The 13,852-nt window shown below is 35.0% G+C and overlaps 1 protein-coding gene across 1 annotated transcript in view; it reads left to right on the top strand.

The window, feature by feature from the left end:
- Window positions 1-13,852, top strand: part of ST18 (ST18 C2H2C-type zinc finger transcription factor) — a 172,512-nt gene that overhangs the window by 107,086 nt on the left and 51,574 nt on the right. The gene's annotated exons all lie outside the window — the stretch shown is intronic.

Raw genomic sequence — 13,852 nt, 5'->3', positions numbered from 1 at the left:
TCTAAACATGTTCATTTTTCATCAAGTACTTACTGAGTTTCAACATATTTTAATAGCAGAAAGTATTTTTCAAATTTGCAGAAATGCAAAGAATGGCATTTCTGTCAAAACTATCGATTCTACAAGGATATACAGACCGTCCTAGTAAAATTTGAATATCTAAATCTTATTAATATGGGCATCAGTTCATAATAGCTGGTCCAAGAGCGTAAGAAAAATATTATGTAAAGACTATTATATCTTCAGGACTCGATCTTGACAAAAAGAGCATATAGAATTAAGTACAAATTTTCACCAATACAAATTCACTCTTTATTCCTCTCAAAAGAAATATTTGCAGTAGGTGCTAATCCCTAGACTTATCCATCCAAAAAACAAATACTGCACCATAAATACTAAAAACATTTTTACCAAAAAACTGTTAAAAGATTTGCTCAAATTAATTTAACTTTGCATATTCAGTCTTCTTTATCGCATACAATTGAGCTGCATAGCAGGCATCTGAAATTTTTATCTGTGGATTATTCCATTTAGGGAATAAAACCAGCTTCACGTGATTTATTAGATCAGTCAGAATGCCTCTCTCTCTTAATATAGAGCATGAAATATTCAGAGAAAGTTTTTTTGCAGTTAAGAAATACAAGGGCTGGTGTGACAGCAATGTCTCTCATTTTATTATGTTGCCCCAAGACATCAAGAGGAAGGTGTTAGTGGTATAATAGTAGAGGTTGAACCATCCCACCAGTATCCCACTACATTTAGTTGCCATGCAACAGTTGGCAGCAAAGGGGCAGTCTGACAGAATGGCATCTGACAGGGAAGTACAGATGAAGAAAAGGTGTGTCACTGAATTCATCCATGCAGAAAAAAAATTACACCTATTGACATTAATTGATGCTTACTCTATATAGACAACAAATAACTAATGGTGGTGACTAGGCTGAAAAGTAGTGCTTTGTAGCTGAGAATCTGTGCTATCAAATATGTTATTGTGCTCTTTGTATCTTTGTCATTTCATGAAAATGAATAGGAAGCATTACTTTCAGAGCATATAATATTTAAAATTTTTGTTTTATAATAATGAAGAGAAAATAGTAATTTTTTTTACATCTTCAACAGTGAAATTGTAGGTTAACTTTTCAGATAAATTATTCATGGTGAGTCACTCATCCAGCTCTACAATGAACCTCATTTTTCTGTATAGCTTCAGTTTCCTGAGATTTAGTGCTTCTCCTTTCTCCTCTGTTCATTCCTAATTTACACACCAGAAGGATGCATTAATCCAAAGAGGCAGTCATCCAAAAATGAGTATGGTCCATGTGTTCCTCAGAGAAAAATGTTTGAAAAATAGAGGATGTGCAAGTTTCTGCAACATCAGAGAAGCTTTAAATCATTCATTATCAATTAATAAAGGTTTTCCTAAGCAATTTTGCTTCTCTGTGTGAAATACTTGTTATTTAAGAACAACTAAGTCACAGATTTCTTTTTCTGCCGGTAGCATGAAATGCATCTGAAAAGAAAATACAATGGTTTGAAACACTGAACTAATCATCCAAAAAGTCATTGTCCAGGCGCTAACTTGGTATTAACAATTTCTACAAAACAAAATTTCATATTGTGTATCTCAGCAGTCAAATGACTTTACTGACAGGAGAGTCAAGTGATTGACTTTTATGAATTTATTTGTGCATGAAAAATGAAGCTAGAGGGACAGGAGCTGCCGTTTGAAAGTGTAGCCTATGAACATACTGATATTACTCATACCTATATTATTATAGAAGAACTATTGAACGTTCCTCAAGAATTAAATAATGAAATAGTCTATTGTGTTCCCCGGATACTGATATTGGAACTACTGTCTTTTCTGACCAAGGTTCTAAACACTGTGTGGCTGAGAAATTTAAATCCAGGCATAATTAATTTCCCCTTTTCCCCTGGCTTATCCAATCTGACAAAGCACTTTTACACTCCTTATTGAGTTTCTGTTACAAAGTGCCTTGGGATACTTCTACATGAAAGGCACAACATAAGCTTGCATGCTCATATTGTATTATTATTAGTTTTGTAACATTGATTGGTTCTAGAGCATTTATTAGCCTTTTCTTATTATTCAAGTTGTTTCGCAAAAGTAGAGAATGAAACAAATATAAAGTAAAACAGAGTTGCAATCACCAATTAAATACAATAATGCATGAAAATGTTTCTTATCTAAATTTCAAGGGATGTACTCTTGCTTGAATTTAAAATGGAATTCAATACTAAAAAAAATTTTTAAGTATTGATTTTAGAAAAACAAAAACTTCACCAAGAAATCTGGCGAATGGTTTTGCTATTATCCATCTTTTCCTGAGAAATATGACCACATTTTGCTAAAAAATTAAATTCTGAGACAGACAACACTCTCAGTGCCCAGGTGTATTGTTGTTGTAGTAATTGTTATTCTGCTGAGTAAAATAATTAAATTTCTCTTGCACTTCACTGAGTTTCTATAATATAGTACTTTTCTTCCACCTATTGACCACCTAAATATAACATTATTCCTATCTGAATGACAAACTTGCTCTGATATCATATAATAATATGCCTTGAAAATTTTTGAATTTTAAAGTCATAGGATTTTCTTCATATATAATAGGGCCTCCAGCACAAGAAAGACACAGAGCTCTTGGAACAGGTCAAGAGGAGGGTCACTAAGATGATCAGAGGGCTGGGGCACCTCTCCTATGAAGAAACGTTGAGGGAAATAGGCTTGTTTAACTTGGAGAAGAGAAGGTTCCAGGGAAACCTCATTTTGGCCTTCCAATACTTGAAGGGAATGTATAAACAGGAGGGGGAATAACTGTTTACATGGGTAGATAGTGATAGGACAAGGAGAAATCTTTTGCAACTAAGACAGGGGAGATTTAGGTTATACATTAGGAGGACATTTTTCACTCATAGGATGGTGACACATTAGAACAGGCTGCCCAAGGATGTTGTGGATGCCTCATCCCTGGAAGCATTCAAGGCCAGGCTGGATGTGACTCTGGCAGTCCGGTCTAATAGTTGGTGACCCTGCACATAGCAGTGGGGTTGAAACTAGATGATCATTGTGGTCCTTTTCAACCTAGGCCATTCTGTGATTCTATGTTGTTAGTTCAGATTTATAAGGCATTTGTTCCTGTATCTATTGTATAGGTTATAGTGCTGAAGTGTAGTACGCGAAGCTAATACAACACTAATAACACTTCAGTATAGAACTGTTCCTCCTGTCAGCCTTAATTATTTACTTACAAACTACATGGTTTGTACTTTTACATACAGGAATGCAGTGCTTTGGTCATTCCATTGGTAGCTTAAAAACACACAAGAGATCAGTTTCTGTCACAATCTAAACTTCACAAAACAGAGCAAAATAGAATGTGTGATAGAAATGAGTTTTGAAGTCAGGAGTTTTCTGTCTCATATGTACAAGTTTGAATCTGACATTTTTCAGTCATAACATCTCTGTTGTTGAACCCATCAACAAGAAGCAGAAAGAAGAGGTCTTCTCTTAGATTATTTAGTCACAGACTAATGAAAGGACCAGGATCTTCAGCTGTGCTAAGGATTAGAATGAAAACCAAGGGGAAGTGAAGAATATTGGTATGATGTATTCTCATTATTGTGTTCTATTTAACAGATGGGATACAGTATGATGAACCATCTGTAGGTTATGGAATAGCATCTGGGTCAGACCAAGGAAGAGCAAATTGGATTGATCGAAGCATAGGATTACAAAAGCATAGATCAGTTTGGCCAGATCCATATCTGAATAGAAAGGGTTTGGTTTCTGGGTTATATACAGGTGAGAAGAAGTCTTTCTGACTTCTGTCACTAATGATTAAAGAAGACTCCATCACACACTTGTGCTTCAAGTCATGGAGAACATACATGCTCTCTGGTCACTGTAGCTACATCTCCAGTTACATTTCCCCTACTACCAACAGTGTTAGAACATTTCTTCAAAAGGACTATTTCTTTAACAGTAAGAAAAGTTAATTTTTATTCGGAGCCCTTGTACCACATGTGGGACATTTTAGATATTCAGATAAGTTAAAATATTCAATGAATAAAATATAGATATGAGTATCTTGAGTGCTTTACCTGAAAGGTAAAAGTGCAGAGCTGCCTCAGATGTCTCTTTGTTAGAAAAAAACAACTAGACACTTTACACTTTGCTGCTGTCTTTTGACTGAGAGCATGAAAAGCAAGGAAAGCAGTCTTGCAATCAACAACACTGAAGAACTTTAAAAGGTTTCTGTTGCTAAATTGTATTCATCAACTTTAACCAAAATATTTAAGTATGTCAGTATAAATAAAAGTGTTGACATGTAAGGAAAATCATTTTACCAGGTAATGTACTTATTATTTATTTTGCAATTTGGAATGTTTTGCTGTTTTTGTCTAAGTACAGGTAGATGATATGTATTATATTATATCTGAAGTCTAATTTCAGACAGCAGTGGAATGAAAGTAGAGAGTTTGATACATTGAAGATATTTTGGCCAATCAGGAAGTTTGTAACGTGAAAAAAAAAAAAAAAAAATGCCTAGCTGCATTTAAAAAGAAATGATTAACTGATAACTCTTTTTATGAGCATCAGAAAATAAGCAGGTTTTGAAGAAGTGCTTTTATGAAAAGAAAGTCTGGTGGACTACCTCAGAAAGAAATGAAAGCTCTGCTTAGATGATGGAAGGAGAAGTGGGCACATGAGATAAAATCATACAAATAAGCTGAAAGACTGTCCTCAGTAAGAACTGAGAGTGTGATTGATTTATGTAGCTACTACCTTTGCAGTACTGTTATCCCAAAGAACTGCCAAAAGGTGAGACACTGACAGGGAAAGCAGTTTGTTCCTAGCCTATATGTAGAGAACTGTCAGGATTCTCCTTAGTTTTTGGCTTCCGGTTCCACAGAAATTGCTTGTGGACTTATATTTTTGGAAACTACTATGTTAAAGCACATTTCTGTTGGAGCACATCCAGTGAAGGGCCACACAAATGATCCATGGAATGGAATACCTCTCCTATGAGGACAGGCTGAGAGAACTGGAGCTGTTCAGTCTGGAGAAAAGAAGGCTGCCAGGTGACCTGATAGCAGTCTTTCAATATCTGAACGGGAGCTACAGAATCACAGAATCACAGAAAGACCAAGGTTGGAAAAGACCTACAAGATCATCCAGTCCAACCATCCACCTATCACCAATAGTTCTCACTAAACCATATCCCTCAACACAAAATCCAGATGTTCTTTGAACACCCCCAGGGTCGGTGACTCTACCACTTCCCTGAGCAGCCCATTCCAGCGCCTGACCACTCTTTCAGAAAAGTAGTGTTTCAAATGTCCAGCCTAAATCTCCCCTGGCGCAGCTTGAAGCCATTCCCTCTAGTTCTATCACTAGTTACATGAGAGAAGAGGCCGACCTCCAGCTCACTACAACCTCCCTTCAGGTAGTTATAGAGAGCAATAAGGTCTCCCCTGGAAAAGAGACAGACTCTTAAGCAAGGTCTGTGGCAACAGAACAAGGACAAATGGCTTCAAGCTCAGGGAGGTTTAGGTTAGATACAAACAAAAAATCTTTTACAGTTAGGGCAGTGAGGCACTGGAACAGATTACCTAGTGTTGTGGATAATGCCCTGACACTGGGGACTTTCAAGGTGAAGCTGGATCAGAACCTGGACAACCTGATCTAGCTGTGGATGTTCCTGTTCATTGCAGGGGAGTTGGACAAGATGGTCCTCAGAGGTCCCTTCCAATTCTGAGGATTCTATGATTCTATGATTTAATCAGCACAGCATTTGATCTGGGACAGAAATCTTTATCATGCTGGTTTTATTGATAACTGATTTTCAATTAAACAATAAGCATATATATTAATAACATCTATTCCCAGGCTCTAGTATCAGAGTTACAAGTAGTTACTGCTTTCCGTATTGCTTGGAAAAAAACTTCCTCCCTGCCCATTGTAGAAATTTAAATGAGAATGAGTCTTTGAAACTGTTCACCTCGACTTCTTATTCTATGACTTCTGGCATAATCAAGGTTGTCCTGATGTCATCAAAAGTATTTTCTTCAATTCAAAAAAAAATTCATTTTTTATTCTTTTATGATAACATTCTTAGATTATCAAGGAATTCAGGCTACCATTCTAGTCAGTATTTTCCTCAAAGAATCTGTGGAAAATTGTTTTTTACTAAGGAAAAATTATTTTGTAATTGATGTTTAATAGAAAACATTGAATAGTTAAATATAAACAAACACTGAACAATCTGTGTGTGGTACTGTTTAGAGTGAGGCAAAGGCAAGTGCATGATGGTCATGGACCAAATAAAATACTAACGCTGAAATTCACCTATCCTTATAATTATAGCCCGCACATCAACTTTTCAGATTGTGATAAATAAAATTTTATGAGACTGTCATGTCTAATATCCTCCCATGTTTCTTTCTTCATATTCTAGTCCCACTTTAAAAAACCATCAAATTGTGAATCGTGCTTTTTTTGCTCTCCTTTTTCTCTCCCTATGCCTTTCTCTAATCCTCTGCTCTTCTACTCTCTCTTTACGAGTGCTCTGAAGAGCTTATGGACCTCAGGTTTTGTGCCCTTTTTGTAGCCCCCATATGTTTTCATACTTCAGTATCAGACTGCACTTTCAGTACTGTTAAATCATATCAATAAAGCAAAAATATTAGCATAGGAATAAATTCAAAATTCAAATATTCCACCTCAGTTTTTCCACTTTCAAATGTTCAGGTTAGAGAGTCATGGCTTGCATTAAATGTTTGGAGCTGGTGTATAATGAACACCGTTTTTTTTTTTTTTTTTTTTTTTTTTCTCTCTCTCAAAATTATTTAAATGAAATTATAAGTTGTAATAGAATGTTCATTCAAAATATATAACCCTTGTTTCAGTGAAGAGAAATGAAAGGGTTTGGTTCTGAATGAGCACAGGTAATGACATTAATATTTTACAGGTAATCCTGAGATTGACAGTTATTTTACTTAACTATTTAGTGAACAGTTCTCAATAAATATTAGTGTAGCTGAAATAGGAACTATATCTTATATTTCTTTTGATATGCCAATGGTTGGAGTTGTTCGCTACAATGAATCTTTTGCTTAAGTCATGCAGCTATTAAAACCTTTTGATTTATACACTGTTACCTCTATCTTTTTCTCTGTATTTATTTAAAATTTACATTTCACATTTTCTTCTAATGTCTATTAGGTACATTTCTAGCCAGCACGTGTAATATCAATGTCTTTTCTTGCATTAACATGAAATTTTATTGGGTATGGTTCTACTGTTTTTCTCCTTAAAGTCTTAATTTTATATGAATGCTATAGTGTGTATTTAGCTTCAATGTTTTTTTTTTTTTTTTTTTTTTTTTTTTTTAATTGTTACTTTTGCCATATGTGGCAAACCCACGCCTCTTTAACTGTGGCTGCTAGGCTGGCAGGTAGTTATTTGCTGTTTTGTTTTGGTTTTTGTTTGTTTTTTGCCTGAGAGTTTTTTTGCTAGGTTAAGTGGTATCAAACTAGACCAGGCTGGATGGGGTCCTGGGCAGCCTTATCCAGTGGGTGGCAAACCTGTTCAAGACAGGGTTGTGGGAACTAATGTCTTCAAGGTACCTTCCAACCCAACCAGTTCTATGATTTTATGATTTTATGATTCTATGATTTTGTAATGTACCTTGCTTTGAACTAAAAAATTTATGTTATTTAATGTATTCCTGGAGGCATTATCTACACCATCAAAACTTCAGTGTTCATCAGCACATAGTAAATATTGTCCTTCTAATCACACACTGGAATTTCAAGTTTTGTATGCCTTAATGCCTTCTGTTGAGTGACAGAATGTATCAGAACATTATAGCCCCACATGGTTGCTTCTTCTTACGGCAGATCCATTCTCTGTGGATGACCACAAGCCATATAGGGAATGAAATGTCAGGCACAGATTTCTGCCTCACGTATATCAATCATGAGTTTGGTCTGATCTTTAAGGTCTTTTCCAACCTGAGTAATTCTGCGATTCTATGAGTTAAATATTACTACTAGCTGCATTGCTCTGTTTAACTGATGACAAGGGTGGATTCAGACAATAAAAAACAAGACAAAACAGACTACGTTCAGGCAAAAGACAGCAAAGAAAGGGAAAGAATAAAGCCAGCATCCTTTTATGTTAAAACAGAGTCTCTGACAATGAATTACTTAGGATCTCATTGTCTGTTGTCAAAAGGAAAGAAAGAAAAAAAAAAAAAAAAAAAAAAAAAAGGAAGTCTTATCCTCTTTTACATCTTCTCTAACCTAACTGAAGGAATTTGCATGGTTTTTATTTACAAATTTACGGCAACTAGCAGGCTGACCATTCACGTGTAAGGCTTTCTGGATCCAGAGATTGTATGGATGATCTGTAGTTCTGACTATGAACTTAATCTGTTCCAAGCTGCATTCTTGGCTTGGGTCCAAGAATGTATTATTGACCTACTGAGCAGAGACAGACTGAGTGACTGAATGAAAAAGGAGGTAGGAAACTGATTTGGCCAAACTCTTGGACACACATTCAGATCACTGAGTTTGAGAATTTCTTGAGTTCCAGTAAATAAAAAATATGTTTTCTCCAAACTGTCTTTTAATAAACATAACTTATCTGTTGTTAAAATGTCCAAATCTGTCTCTAGCTACATAGAATTCTTGAACTATGAGCATTAGAATAAAACTTTAAAGTAGCTGTTAATTTCATGACATATTTAAATATCATTATGAGCCCACAAGCTTTTAGGCTGCAACAGGAAACTCAGAAAAAAAGAATTAGAATCTGTGCTGTCCTCTGAGTTGTCTTTTGAGGGGAAAGATCCATACTGAAATAGCAAACTGTAGTGTAAAAAAAGAGAGAGATTTAAAGAAAAAAATACAATTTCTTCAGCATGATAATCATATTTTAAGTTCTTATTCTAATCAAAATTCACCTATTGCAGCCTGAAATCCTTGTCTTTTAGCCTCTGGTATCACATGGTTTAGACTTCACCATAACTACATGTTTTTTCCTATGCTATTGCTGACTTACCATCACTCCACTCTTAACATGTATCATTTTATTTGCTCAGTCATTTCACAGTCCAGTTGTTCTTTTTGGTCAGGTGGCCTATAACATTTAGTTTACTGTCTGAAACATCTCCAAGCTCAGTATATAATGACTCAACACGATTAGCCATTTCTCCCCAGCCTTTTTTCATGGGGGCTAATAAATCCTCTTTTACCAACAAGGCTGTGGCAACTCTTACTTTTCTTCTATGTCTTTTTAAAATAAAATATATCTTTCAATATCATCCTTCCCCCAGCTTTCAGTTATGATACAAAATTTTCTCTACTTTATCATCTGTCTAGTCCTGTTACATTTTTTTCCTAGCTAAATCTTCAATTTGTGTATACAGACAGGCACTTTAATATCCTAAAGTTACTGAGCTTATTTTGCTCAGATTAGTGTTCACAAACATGAATTCCCCTTTTATCTTTCTTCTCATCTATACCTCATGTGCTTTCCTTTCATCTTGGCCTGGCTCTGGATTGAACTTTTCATAACTCTGACATTTGAGAAAAAGATCATTGCCCATGTATGGTAGTTACCTTTTCTATTTGTGGAATGCCTTTTAACCCTGGAATGATTGCTACAGTGCATAGGAACAAGCCCTGTACCTTTCACAGATACAGCTTGTAGGTTAAACATTTTGTTCCATGGCTTTGTTAGAGACAGAAAGAGGTGAAATGCATTTTTGTGTTGTGTTATAATGAAAAATAAGAAACATCTCTATTTTCTTTAATTATCTTTTTCATGTTCTGACTTTTTATCACCACTTCTGTGATAGCAATTCACCAGATCTAAATGACAAGCTAGTTGTTTATTAGTTTGATCTCTTCCTATTTTAATGTTTAAAAATATTGATGAAAGGAAACTACTCTTATCTGATGAATTCTATTCCAAAAGATTTTTCAGCAATTCTCGTGTGGAGTTTTTTCTGGTGTTAGACTGTAAGTGTCTCGTAGTTCATCCACTGATTACAGTTTTCTCAGTTGTGCATTTTTTACTCCTTGAAGTTCTTCAGCCAGGCAATATGTTGCCACCTCTAACTTGTAAAGTAAGCAGTTGTTTCTGTTCATGTGTAATTTTCTCATGTCTCAAAATTCACAAATATTTCTTACTTTTATTTTTGTAGGTAGGTAGAATGATCTTCTCATATAACCTGTGTTCCAGCACATTCCACTATTCAGTGAGAAATTCAGTGACACACAAAATATTAGTTTACTATCATGTCTCCCAAAGTAGAACAACATTTATAAATGGGATGTACATTTTAGTATGAAGCATCAGAATGCAATACTGTATAAATTTTGAAAATGCATGTAATCCATAAAACAGACCGGGTACAGGGAGACCTCATTTTAGGCTTCCAATATTTAAAGAGAATTTAGAAACATGAGAGAAATCGACTTTTTACACAGGTGGATAGTAACAAGATAAAGAGGAATGTTTTTAAGCTAAGCAGAGGAGACTTAGGTTAGATGTCAGGGGGAATTTTTTGACTCAGAAAGTGGTGAGGTGCTGGAACAAGCTGCCCGGAGAGGTTGTGGATTCCTTGTCCCTGGAGTGTGTAAGGACAGGTTGGATGGGGCCCTGGGAAATCTCATCTGATGCTTGATCTAAAGGTATGCAATCGAATCTGTGGCAGAGGAGTTGGAACTTGATGGTCCTTGAGGTTCCTTCCAACCCAAATAATTCTGTGATTCTGTGATGATCTTTCTAAGAATTTGAAGAGTTCTGAGATAGTGCGAATTCGTTACTCTTCTCTTGAGCTGTCAGTCTCACTGATGAAAAATATCTCATTGAGTATATTCCTTAATAAGTAAACACATAAATAAACAAATAAGTGATTGATCAAGAGGTTCTTACTCAATTAGAAGAATCATTTTTAATGTCCTTTATTGACTTTGCTTAGTTTACTACCTGGCACCTATAATGATATTAGAGTGGAATACTGTAAATTGAAGTACTATTTAATTATTATTTTTCCAAGGATGCAAACCTTTTATATTCCATCAAAATAGATGCAATTAACTTTCTTCCATTAGAAATTATGTTCTCTCTCTATTTGTAAAATCTGAGAGTAACTTATGTCACTTAAAAGTATGTTCTATCTAGTTTTCTGAGTTTAGGATTTGTCTTCCTATATAGTCAGAATATGTGGATTCTTTAATGTTCAGTAATGTCATGGTATTGCGAACAACATCCTAGCCTTTGTATAATTAATAGTTTGAGCGGACTTGATTGCTGTTGTGGCTTTTTATACTTTCTGCGAACTCCAAATTCTGACTATAAAACAGTGTCTTAATTGTCTTTATGCCTCTGCTCACTTTTAGAGCAACCTGAACTAAGAATATTAACACTCTCACTCCAACTAGGCTATAAAATTTACATGCAGTCTCTGCAAACAATGAGGATTACTTAAGGAAACAGAACATAAATCTGACTGACTTAATCTGAAAACAAAGAAGATAATTGGATTATAGTCACTTTCCACCTTCCTCCTCAACCATTAATGTCTATCTGAAGATGCTGTAATTTACAGTATTTGAATCTTTAGTTGCAGAGATGAGACAACCTATGTTGTGTTTCTTTGGAGTCCAGTGTTGCATATCCTTTCAGGAACCTCCAGCATTCTTAGTTGCTGTAAACAATTACATCAATGTCATTTCAATCAACATACGATCATCCCCTTCCTATACCGAGCACTAGTCATTTCTCCTGTTTATCATCAGCTTATGTGGAGCTCAGGATTTTTTGTTTGAATTCGAGGGATTAGTGACATATAGCTGTAGTCTAATCCCTTGGGAGCCACTAGGCAGTTAGAATCCAACTCATCTATTTCTTAGGTAACTAGAAGATGTAGAAAAGGACTAAGGGACATTCAGAATTTCTATTCCTTTTCAGTACCTCTACAGCTTTCAAATTTTTAGAAGAAAATCCAACTATGACAGAAAATTGTAAACTATAGGTTCAGCTTTGAGTAACGTGTTTCTGAATCCTAGAATATCAACTTTTCCCACTTCTAAGAAATAAGTAGTATTTGACAGAGAGTAATGGGACACTTGCAAATCTGTGAACAAACTTGATCAAGCCCTAAAGAAGCCAAAAATATATTTATTCACAATCTAATTAAGAAAAAGTTAGGCTAACCTCCTTTTTCTGCTGGTGTGAAGTTAAGTAATTCTGAAGATCAGAAGAGCGTATATCCTTTAACTGAAATTCAATAGTTTAATATTTACCCTTGTAGCATAGCTAAGTTATCAGTCAAAAGGTAACACAAATTAAGAATTCAGTTGTTTTCTCCACAAACTGAAATGTTCCATTAATTACTCTTGTGCTACATGAAGAGCCAAATTCTTAAATAGTATTAGACAATACATGAAAATTCCTTGATATTCAAAGACGGATATTTTCTGTCCTTATGCTAAGGAGCATACATGAGAAGAGGTGTGTTCTGTTCTTATTATTTTACATGGCATCCATTATAGACAGTAGTAAACACCAGTTATCGGGCTAAATGTATCCCTGGTTTTACCCACTATGGCAATTCTTATGTCTGTTACCATGCTTTGCCAACCTGCAGGCTGCTTTGAATAAAAAAAAAAAAAGAAAAAATCCCCCAGAGGCCTGGAAATCTTGACAACATATTAACAACAAAAATCTTTGCTGGCTACAAAGTGGTTAAAGGTCAGGGTAAAGGTTTGACATACACACTGCTTAGATGAACCATTTACAAAAAAAAGATGGACATGACAATTAGGCAGTTTTCAGTATTAAGAAAAGCTATAGATTGTGAGGATTGCTCTCTCTTCTTAGGCATTGCTTTGTGGATGCACCACTGTATATTACCAGTGTCTGTCTCAGTACATGCAAGTAGATCATATATGTCTCAGATATTAACCTTTTGGATCATACTGTAGCTGACACAAGGTTATTTTTCCTAGCTGAATCATTGACTAAAGAATAACATAAAAAAATCTCTCCATTATAAAAGTGCTAAAATTATTTATTACTCAAAAAATATTAGTACATTTAATTTGGGGAAGAAGTGTGCATTGACTTTGGCTCATGACAAAAAGAACTTCCCCTGGTTTATGAGCCTCAGATTACCAAATAACCTTGACAGCTGAATCAGTGTTCCATGACAACAAGCAAGCCATTGATAAATAGCAACAAAACTATTAGACGTTGAATTTATGAGATGAGTAATAGAGAAGCTAAATTATAGGTTTACCATTTGAAAAACTACAGCATGACAAATCTGTGCATGTGTGTGTGTGTGTGTGAATGCATAGAAGGAAAAGAGAGAAATGGAAACTTTTTAAGACAGATAAAATCAACATGCCATGGATATTACAAATGCACAAATATATTACTTTTATCTGAATTAGTTAAATTCACAGTGTCCGTTATGAAATAATAAACAAATCACGTATAAGTAATTGAAAAAGCTACCACTTGTGAAGTTGTCTTCCTGGTTTTATTCTCATTTTTACTTTTATGCACTGTGATGTAGGAAAAAAAGGGGAAATTCTGGTAAGTAGTAGATCTTTAAACTGCCTATTGCAAACTAGTAGATTCCATTTAAAGTCAAAACCTGAAGTGTGAAGAGTCACCATCAAAAGCAAGAGTATGTTCTTCTGGAGTTGAAAAACCTCTTCTTGGCCAATGAAAAGTAATTTGCACTTCCTAGGAAAAGAAAAAACAATTATTTTTTATCCTCCTGTAATCAGAATGAAAGGTATC

Source organism: Phasianus colchicus, chromosome 3 (genome assembly GCF_987193195.1).
Source record: "Phasianus colchicus chromosome 3, bPhaCol1.hap1.1, whole genome shotgun sequence".
NCBI lineage: Eukaryota > Metazoa > Chordata > Aves > Galliformes > Phasianidae > Phasianus > Phasianus colchicus.
The sequence above is the reverse complement of the archived record's forward strand: the minus strand, read 5'-3'. Positions and strand labels throughout refer to the sequence as shown.